Source organism: Berghia stephanieae, chromosome 13, assembly GCF_034508935.2.
Source record: "Berghia stephanieae isolate SIO BIC M18660-M18661 chromosome 13, UCSD_Bste_1.3, whole genome shotgun sequence".
Taxonomy (NCBI): Eukaryota; Metazoa; Mollusca; class Gastropoda; order Nudibranchia; family Aeolidiidae; genus Berghia; species Berghia stephanieae.
In genome coordinates this window covers 28,731,724-28,741,723 of record NC_088372.1, presented here as the reverse complement: position 1 = coordinate 28,741,723, position 10,000 = coordinate 28,731,724, and the positions used below count along the sequence as shown (strand labels likewise).

Sequence of the window (10,000 nt, the reverse complement as noted above, 5' to 3'; positions counted from 1 at the left end):
GAATACTATGAGGAGAAAAGGTAACGAAGGTAAGAGAGCGGGATGAGGAGAAAGAGGTAAATAAGAATGGTGGTGGTGTAGCGGTTGGGGAGAGTGTGCAAATATACAGAAGACATGAAGGTAGGAAGGAAGAAGAAGAAGAAGAAGAAGAGGAGGAGGAGGAGGAGGAGGAGGAGGAGGAGGAGAAGTAGGAGGAGGAGGAGGATAAAGAGGGGAAGAAGAGAAGAAGAAGAAGAAGAAGAAGAAGAAGAAGAAGAAGAAGAAGAAGAAGAAGAAGAAGAAGAAGAAGAAGAAAGAAGAAGGAGGAGGAGGAGGAGGAGGAGGAGGAGGAGGAGGAGGAGAAGTAGGAGGAGGAGGAGAAGAAGAAGAAGAAGAAGAAGAAGAAGAAGAAGAAGAAGAAGAAGAAGAAGAAGAAGAAGAAGAAGAAGAAGAAGAAGAAGAAGAAGAAGAAGAAGAAGAAGAGAATAAACAAACTAACGAACATGCAAAGGTGAGTTGAGGGAGGTGTCTGTGTGAAGTGTGTGTGTGGGGGGGGGGGGGGGGGGGGAGTTATAATCCAAACAAGTTGAAGTTTAATCAATGAAAGTTCAAGCAAGTGAAAAAAGCCTTCCATATCATGATTAAAGTCAATATGCACGAAACATTCAAACATTCGCACGAGACGAAAATTTAAGAAACACTGACAAGAGAATGTTAGGTCCTACAAGGTCTGTTGGTGATTGTTTGAGTGTGTGTGTGTGTGTGTGTGTGTTGTGTGTGTGTGTCTGTGTGTGTGTGTGTGTGTGAGAGAGAGAGATAGAGAGAGAGAGGTCTATCCAATCATCAGGATTCACTTTTCCAATGAGACTGGAACCAGTATTTTGACATCACACTGACTTGTGTTCCCAGTTCGACATGCTCTCTCTCTCTCTCTCTCTCTCTCTCTCTCTCTCTCTCTCTCTCTCTCTCTCTTTCTTTCTCTCTCTCTCTATCTATCTATCTCTATCTATCTATCTATCTCTCTCTCTATCATAGCTCTCTCCTCTCTCTCTCTCTCTCTCTCTCTCTCTATCAATCAATCTATCTATCTATCTATCTATCTATCGATCTATCTATCTATCTATCTATCTATCTATCTATCTATCTCTATCTATCTATTTATCTATCTATCTATCTATCTATCTCTATCTCTATCTATCTCTCAATCTATTCTCTCTCTCTCTCTCTCTCTCTCTCTCTCTCTCTCTCCCTCTCTTTCTCTATATATCTATCTATCTATCTATCTATCCATCTCTCTCTCTCTCTCTCTCTCTATCTATCTATCTATCTATCTATCTATCTATCTCTCTCAACAAATAAACAAACATGCCCTTCTCACTTCTCCTACATATTGTATTTATTTACGATGTATCGAGATCTAGCCAGAACGGGCATATTTTCAAAACACCGAAATCCCACAACGCAAATGAATAGGAAATGAACGGCCTTGAAATTCAAAATAGCATTGTGGTTTAAAAGGAGCTCGGCATTGTAAACAGGAACATGAACAAAAGATAGAAAAGAAAAAGAAAGAAGGTAATTTACCGAGCTGTGACAACAAACGAACCGCTTGGCCATTAACATTCCTTCCTGTCCTGTATTTTGTCATCTGTGCTATATATTTAAAAAAACTAGAGCATTGATATAGCGCAATATCCACTAAACGTGCTCAGATCGCTTTACAAGGGGTCCCTGGCCAACAGCAACACTTAATATGTAGGACGGGACATGACGCCTTGTTAGGCGATATTACAAATATATTTTTCGGACAAAGACAACGCTGTTAAACGGCCAGGTACTCATTTTATACCTGAATACGGTGGGAGAATGTGAGTAAAGAAAGAGCCTTTTCCAAGAGCTTGACTAAGCGCCGAGCGAGGTTCGAACCTAGGACCTTCCGGTCCGAAAGAGAGTGTTATACCACTAGACCACATAAGGTGTAACCCGACACCTCAAATGGGTATTATGTCGGGATTTTGAAAAGAGAATTTAAATTCACAAAGATTTTTTAAAATAACAAAAAAACGAAGCCTTAGTTTTATGTTCTTTGGGATTCTATAGATGCTATGCGTTTAGGTAAAATACTCACAACATCCACCACCAGCCGTATAAAACGTACCAACACACAAAACTGGATGTAACATTTTGAACGTTTATAGTTTGATGGATATAAGATACTGTAGTCCAAAAACTAATTATTGAAATAACTGTATAAAAACAATAACAAAGAGCTTAAATTCATCAATTTAGTTCCTTATATTTATTTTCCTCAATAAAATTGGCCTATTAGATAAGGGTCACTTCCTAAGACAGCCCTTAACTGGACAGCAGATGGAAGAGAAAGCGAGAAGACCCAAAGAAACCTGGCGAAGGACCATGAGAAAGAATTAAAGAAGCAGGCCTGTCCTGGAATACAGCCACCACCGCAAAAGCCGCCGATCGCAAAAAATGGAGATGTCTGTGATGCCCTATGTGCCTCAAGGCCTGAAGAGATTAAGTAATTAAGTATATACATCTAATAATATAATTGGTATATTTCGGGCCATAAATTATTTCTCTCTCTCTCTTTTTTTTTTTTTTTTTTTAGCATCTCCGCCACACGGACATAAAATCTTTTTTAAGAAGATGGATTCCATTGTAACTATTCTAATGTACGCTGGAAAAAAAAGTCCAAAAATAAAACAACAAGTTAATTTTATTTTGGCCAGAAAACTAGTCCTTCAAATATCGATCGATAAAATGGCCCTCATCTTGATTTTTTTATGTATAACTCCGCAGGGAGTTCCAGGTTTGAGAGCTTTTGACTAGAATATGGAGGTCATTTTTAATTGTTCGATAATTTGAAGGATTATAGTTTTCAAACCAAACTTTTTCAAAACCTGTTTTCACAGAGTAGACACTAGGCTACCGTCCTTGTACAAAGCTTTGGATGAAAACCATTTAAATAATATGGATAGTGGATACAGATGACAAAGCATTGACGTCCCAGAAACGAAATAGGAGGAAGATTATGATCTACCGCACGTAAACTGCCAAATCATTCTTCTTCTTTCTCTTTTATTTTCAGTTTGGTATTAAAAAATAAATAAATAAATAAAAATTTTAAACAACAACAACAACAAAATAATCTTGCTATAAACATTAATCGATTTAGATATTTCCAAACTGATCTTTTTTTATTTATTTATTATTTATTTTTTATTTATTTATTCATTTATTTATTTATTTATTGTTCTTTGTTTTCTTCTTTTTTTAAAAAAAAAAACAGACTTAAACCCTAGATTGGAAATTTAAGGCTAAAGACATTTTATTTTTTCAAGTTGCGAGTTATTAGGCCCTACTATAATATAATACGAAGTAATATTTTTTTTTTGGCCAAAATGGGAAAATGTGTTTCTGGCATTATACGATAGATATGGCAGTTCTTAGAGTTCATCAACACTGGAATTTAAAACAAAATGAGCAAAATGGGTTTTAAATTCTTGCTCAAGGGAAAAAAAAAACAAGAAAAAAAGAAAACAAGATGCCGACAACAAAGGTTGAATACGGAACCTTCGAGTGGAAATGCAGGATTAATCCACCCGGTCCATTCGCAACTCAACCCCCCCCCCCCCCCCCCCCCCCCCCCCCCCCCCCAAACCCCTTTCCAGGAAAACATAAGATATATAATTAATTGATACTTTTACGTTTGAGTGTACATGCCATATCCTTTCGAGCTTTCTAGTTAGTACCAAATTATTATTACATGAGATATAATTTTGGTTCCTCTACGTTAAAGAACGTTTATTTGTTCCAGCATCGTCCACCAAGCGTTGAAGATATATGCGCTGTTAAGGCTATGCTGACCTTTCAATTTATACAACAGACATTATAATCAGTTAACAGTCGAACGCTAAGTTCCCAGGTTTGACAGTTTTTTTGCCAGGTTATGGTCATTTAAATCGATCGATATTTGAAGAACGAGTTTTTTAAAAATTCGTGTCTTTCAAGAGTTTAATGAGTCAACTGATCCACTCTTTCCCCCCCCCCCCCCTCTCTCTCTCTCTCTCTCTCTCTCTCTCTCTCTCTCTCTCTCTCTCCTCTCTCTCTCTCTCTCTCTCTCTCTGTGTGTGTGTGGGGGGGGGGGGGGGTATATTTCTTTGTTTTCTTTTCTTTCTCTCTTTTCTTTATACAAACAGTCAATCAGATTCACCCCGAAACAATACCAATGAAAGATAGCATGTTATAATACTAATGCATGAGGTGGTACAGTCACCAATTTATAGCTTTCTTGGTTTACATAATTTATTACACAGAGAACACACATTCAATGTCTCGTCTGGTAAACTGATATCACATTATCAACACAGTGCGCAACACGGTGCGCAAACAAAATAGATTGGAAAGTCACGATTACGATACGTTTATAAGTAAGTGTAGCTACAGATTATGATATCGAATGAAACACGCTCGGTTAAAAATGGTAACCAACAGTTTTATAATTGTAACTATGGGAAAGACAAAAAGGAGGTGATAAACAAAATTGTATCCGATAGTAAGGCAATGTCAGGAATACTTGATTTAAAATGTATTATCAGTCTATAATAATAATAATAATAATAATAATAATAATAATAATAATAATAATAATAATATTAATAATAATAATAATAATATAATAATAATAATAATAATAATAATAATAATAATACCAATAATGATGATGATGATGATGATGAGGAGGAGGAGGAGGAGGAGGGGGGGGGGGACGAGGACCTGTGTGTGAGGGTGAGATATAGATAAAGGTGTGTGTGTGTGTGTATATATATGTGTGTGTGATTGCGTGTTTGTGTGAGAGAGATATAGGAGAAAGGAGAGGGAGAGAGAGAGAGAGAGAGAGAGAGAGAGAGAGAGAGAGAGAGAGAGAGAGTCTACGACAAACTTTTTTTTTTTTACTCATTCGTCAATCAAGAAGCAGATCTCTCCTTATATAATGAGTAATAATTACCTCCTTCCATTATCACAACCCAAAATCAAGGTTATTTAAATGTTGAACACGAACAGGAAATAACATTGTTTTCAGTTCATGGGTCCACAGCACGAATTGAATATATCTATCAGCCGCACTTGACGACAGCGAAATAGGAAATTGATGTTTTGTTGATTACATTACTACATGCAATGGAAAATTAGCAACATTTATTTCAGAATAAATTTATAACTGTATGACTTTGTATCACTGTATCAAAGTTATATAATAATATTCCAGAGTTGATGGCAGTTCCCGAACTTAACTCTCCCCTTACTGATCCCTTTCGGTATTTTCCCAAAATGCAGGCTGTCCCGGAAGAATAATTGCTTTTTTTTAACTCAAAGAAGACATTCTACAAAACAACTTTATGTTCTTATTACTTACACAAAGATCATTCTTCAAAGTTTGTGATGTTGAAAATAAATCTGAATAATAAAGATGCCTTTTGTGTCCTGACAAATGTGATGATTTTGCAAGGTGTGTGTGTGTGTGTGTGTGTGTGTGTGTGTGTGGTAAATAGAGACACACTTTATAGAGTGTGGACGGAAACTACTTACTTCTCGTACATTCTTTTACAGTGTATTGAACTGGTACCTTTCTATGTCTAGTAATGTCCTTAGCAAAAGCTGCCTTTGATTGCGATAAAATAGGAACTAGAAGTAGAAAGGCTTTTAATATAAAGGACAATTCACACTGTGTTAAGCAGGGACTTCAAAACATTTAAAATGTCAACTTAAAATCGATCCAGTGGAAGACCTACTGTCACTATGATCTCTGGAAGAAGACCGTAAAAGGTGGAGGGAATTCACATAGAGCAGACCAGCAGACTTGAAAAGGTGAAAATTTGGCAAATTTAGGATATAAAAATTGTAATCGCTATAGTTAACTTTAAAGATCAACAATTTCCCTCACAAGTATTGAAAAACACTTCAAAATCCTTTAAAGTATGTACCAGTCTGGCATCAGCTTTCATTTTCTATAAGTTTTGATGACTTTGAGATGATCACGAGGTTCTGAAATTGGAGCCAAAAATTCATAATTTTACGAATTTTTCATAATAGTAGTAAAGGTCTGGCAGATATTAGAAGACGCGACTGAGGCGTCCCAGTCACATGACTGGGAGTCAAGAACATACTTTACACTTCTTCCTTTTTTTTTTTTTTTTTTTTGCTTTTAAGGGTTTTACGCTTGCAACACATTTAGGTCATATCAGCGCCAGTAAAAAGGATGAAAATTGGATAGTAAAAACATTCTAGATGTACAATTATAAGTATTGAGGGAAAAGGAAGATAAAGGGGAATGGTACAAATAGGGAACAGATGTAGATTCCAAGCGCACACTATCACTGTACTTAGTTTGAGATTACCAAAACGTTTCACCAAGACACCAGCACAAGACCCCACTAAAAGGAATACACTCAAATGTTTAAAAATCATATGTTAAAAAATTAACAAATAACAGTTCATAACAGAGAGATGATTTACTAGGAAAAAATATAATCTCCCAAAACTAACTATACATTTTACTGTTTCCCTCCCACCCAAGGACTCCACCCAGGCTCAGGGCAAAACTTAAGTAATCTCATTCCAAGATAAAGACAGAAAGCAATGAATTGGAAGACGGAAACAGGGGGATAGAAGATACAGCAAGTACCTCCCTGCCCACTATGAGAGGTCGGGAACCCCACCCATAACGAACTTTACTCGACAGGTTAATAAAACACAATTCAAGTCAACAGCAACACCGTGTTTGTTTAGGTACAACATCTCGTCACGGAAACAATAGAAAATTCAATCTAAAATAGTATGTGAAAACATTTTAATTATGTCCTCGGCGGTCGAACGCCACGAAGTCTCAACTTACAATAAAATCAAGTGATGTTGAGCGTGGTCAGTAGCCGGATGAATGATTGACAGAAATCGCATGACCAAGGCCCAGGCCTTGTGTCTTTGGGTTAAGAACTTTACAAACAATTCTCTCGCTTGATTGAGACTTGGATGAGTAGGCATCTGCACATAAGCATTAACGGATATTGTACGAACAGGAGTACAAATGGACATCTAACAGGCGACTTGCACTTTATGAAATTGGATTCGTTCTATATCTGCTGTACTCTGGGGGAGAGAGAGAGAGAGAGAGAGAGAGGGGGAGAGAGAGAGAGAGAGAGAGAGAGAGAGAGAGAGAGAGAGAGAGAGGGAGAGAGAGAGAGAGAGAGAGAGAGAGAGAGAGAGAGAGAGAGAGAGAGAGAGAGAGAGAGAGAGAGAGAGAGAGAGAGAACACGTATCTAAACATTTTGGCCAAAAACGTCCTTCAAATTTTGATCGGTTTAAATGATCCTCAATTTGGCATAAACTCATAAACTCCTTAATCTGGGATATGCCAAGTCTTAGATTTTATTCGATCCCATATTTGAAATGGCCAGATTTTATATAGGTACCTACGTGTTTTTATATTCTTCATACTACGTAGTGTTAACCTTAAAGGAGCTTATGTGAAACGCAGTGATCATGATGAACAGAGGAAATGCGCACATGAATTAATACCGTGTGTTTTTCACATAAAATGCTCACGTATAGATAGTACGCGCTTGGCTAAGGAACTCACAACATTGCCATCCGGAAGTATAACGGACTAACACACAAAACTTTGTGTAACCATGGTCGTTTAGAGCCTGGTTAATACAGTTTAATGAGAATTACACATAAACGCGGATGGCAAAAAAACAATAACAAAGACCTGAGTGACGTCAACTTCGAGCTATCTATATTTGTATGATCATGTGATTTGACATAACGTTAACTTATCTGTGGTTCAAAGTCAAAGGCATACATGTTGCTCTCAATAAAGAAAACAAAAACAAAAACAACAAAAATAAAACAAAAAACAAAAAACAAAAAAAACAATTGCCAAGCATGGAAGAATTAATATTAATACAGAAAAGTAAGTGGAGTCATTTATTATGTTGATAGCAACAAGGAATGAAGTGAGTAGAAAAAGTGTCCTTCGTGGATAGCTCTGACAATAGCGTTACCCACAGATAGCGCTACCCTCTCCCCCAGCCAGGAGTAGTTGCCGTGCTGGTAAGGTCGTGGTTTCGAGCCCTCCCCCATCACTGCGAAATTTTTAAAATCTCTATTGTCTTCTGGCACTTTTCTACTCACTTCTTTCTTTGTTGCTATCGAATAGATAAAGGATTTTTCTTTACTTAGCTACTTACTGTTGTGTTTCACAACTTGTATTTTTTCTGAACAAAATGATGTATTGTATTTACTTATTCTTTTTGAATTAGAGTTTAAAGAATCCATTTTTATGGTAGTGGGTGTGATGTTTCAGGGTGAAAATCTGGAGAATGGTCGGTAAGGAGCGAGTTAAACCCTCAAGTTAGAATGAAAGAAAGAGATAGAGAGGAGGAGGAGGAAAGCAGAAGAAGAAGAAGAAGAAGAAGAAGAAGAAGAAGAAGAAGAAGAAGAAGAAGAAGAAGAAGAAGAAGAAGAAGAAGAAGAGAAGAAGAGAAAAGAAGAAGAGAAGAAGAAGAAGAAGAAGAAGAAGAAGAAGAAGAAGAAGAAGAAGAAGAAAGAAGAAGAAGAAGAAGAAGAAGAAGAAGAAGAAGAAGAAGAAGAAGAAGAAGAAGAAGAAGAAGAAGAAGAAGAAGAAGAAGAAGAAGAAGAAGAAGAAGAAGAAGAAGAAGAAGAAGAAGAGAAGAAGAGAAGAAGAAGAAGAAGAAGAAGAAGAAGAAGAAGAAGAAAGAAGAAGAAGAAGAAGAAGAAGAAGAAGAAGAAGAAGAAGAAGAAGAAGAAGAAAGAAGAAAGAAGAAAGAAGAAGAAGAAGAGAAGAAGAAGAGAGAAGAAGAAGAAGAAGAAGAAGAAGAAGAAGAAGAAGAAGAAGAAGAAGAAGAAGAAGAAGAAGAAGAAGAAGAAGAAGAAGAAGAAGAAGAAGAAGAAGAAGAAGAAGCACTTTAAAAAAAAAAAGAGAAACAAAACAAAACAAACAAAAATAAAACATGAACAAGCAACTGTAGTCCGTATAGATAAGAAGAATATTATAGTTATCTATGTTATACCTGACATACATGCTTTTGGCGGCCTTTAAAGTTTTAATTAGTATTCCAAGCAATCCATTGCAAGCCCGGGAGGAACATGAACAAAAGATTAGCACACAGGTATTCCGTATTTGTCACAGTAGAATAGAAGAAGTGTGTCTCACTCACTGTCTCACATTGTCAGTGTTCACAACAACAAAAATATTTAAAAATCAACCACAATAGCCTATCTATCGTCATTAGCCTATTCCGTTTTACGTGGGCTATTCATAATGCATTATTCAGACTATGTTATCTATATTCCATTCCAAAAGTCTGTGGGGTGCTTGGATGGGCGCTTGAGACGGGCGGAGAGTGGAGAGGAGAGGAGAACGGACGGCGGTGATTTGGGACTTGGGGCGGGGGACCAATATGACCAGATTAATCGTGCAAAAAATGCCAAACAAGTCTCAAACCATGCCAAATTATGAAGACATTTTTTTTAGATGCCAAGCTTTTCCAAGAATCACTTTTTTCTGCTGAAATGCAGAATGTATAATTTGAAAAAAGTTTCTGATTTCTTTAGTCCACTGCTACGAGTTGGTGTCTTGGCTCTACATGAGGTGAAAATGTGTGTGTTTGTGATATTAGTGTTCGTATTTATATTTAAGTGAAATAAACTGATTTGAAAAGAAAAATAGAAGAGGAAAAATGATTAATATGTCAAAATGCCATTGTTTTTTTTTTTAATGCAGTTGTTCATTGTTATTTAAATTTGGCTTTATAAACGCCAAATTGGCAATTCTGCTAAGACCCCAAACTAAATTTTTTCCCGCTGTTGACACTGAAATCGCCAAACGTGACGAGCTTGTGGCGGGACGGATGAACGACTTTGTCTGAGATACCTGTAGGGGATGCCAAATCAAATTTGAAATAATGGAGATCGATTATGT

The 10,000-nt window shown here is 36.8% G+C and overlaps 1 protein-coding gene across 2 annotated transcripts in view; it reads right to left on the bottom strand.

Moving 5' to 3' along the window:
• LOC144958744 (uncharacterized) overlaps window positions 1-10,000 on the bottom strand; it is a 184,815-nt gene that overhangs the window by 147,075 nt on the left and 27,740 nt on the right. Inside the window, exon 1 of one of the 2 annotated variants that reach the window (XM_078890915.1) lies at window positions 9,099-9,387. The exons of the other annotated variant lie outside the window; for it this stretch is intronic. The gene's annotated coding sequence lies outside the window, so the exon portion shown is untranslated. Of the gene's footprint in view, window positions 1-9,098; window positions 9,388-10,000 lie in introns of those variants that run through there. 2 annotated transcript variants of the gene reach the window in all.